Raw genomic sequence first — 838 nt, forward strand, 5'->3', positions numbered from 1 at the left:
TCCCTTCCCTTCCCTTCCCTTCCCTTCCCTTCCCTTCCCTTCCCTTTCTTTTCTTTTCTTTTCTTCGATTTTAGGTTGCCAGTTTGGTGAAATATGGACTTATAAAGTATATCCTTATGATTCTCTGGACTTCCTTGATGCCTGTTTTTATGTCACCATATTCTTTTTTAACTTGTTTATTTTCTTTATATTGTTAATTAATTTTGCTAAGGACATGTAGATTTTATTGGTTTTCTAAAAGAACCAACTCTTTGTTTTATCAATTCTTTGTATTGTTCTCTTTGTTTCTGTTCATTTATTTCAGCTCTCAGTTTATTTCTCACTATTTACTACTCTTAGGTGTGATTACTTCTTTTTATTCTAGAGATTTCAGGTGTGCCACTAATTTACAAATACATGATCTCCATTATAAAGAAAAATGTAGGCACTTACTGCTATGAACTTTCCTGTTAGCACAATTTTCACTGTGTCCCATAGGTTTGGATATGGTGTATATTTATTTTCATTGAATTCTAGAACGCCTTTAATTTCTTTCTTTATTTCTGTCTCAATCCATTTTTCATTTAGTAGGTAGTTGTTCAGTTTCTATGAGTGTGTAAGCTGTCTGCTGTTGTTGATATCTAGCTTTAATCCATGGTGGTCTGATAGGATGCACAGAATTATTTCAATTTTCTTATGTTTGTTGTGACTTGCTTTGTGCCTGATTTTGTGGTCAGTTTGAGGAAGTTTCATGAGGTGCAGAGGTGTGTTTGGGTGAAATGTTCTGTAAATATTTGGATGGTCTATTTGGTTTATGATATCATTTAGCACCAGGATTTCTCTGTTTAGTTTTTGTCTA

This window comes from Mus caroli, chromosome 6 (assembly GCF_900094665.2).
Source record: "Mus caroli chromosome 6, CAROLI_EIJ_v1.1, whole genome shotgun sequence".
Lineage (NCBI taxonomy): Eukaryota > Metazoa > Chordata > Mammalia > Rodentia > Muridae > Mus > Mus caroli.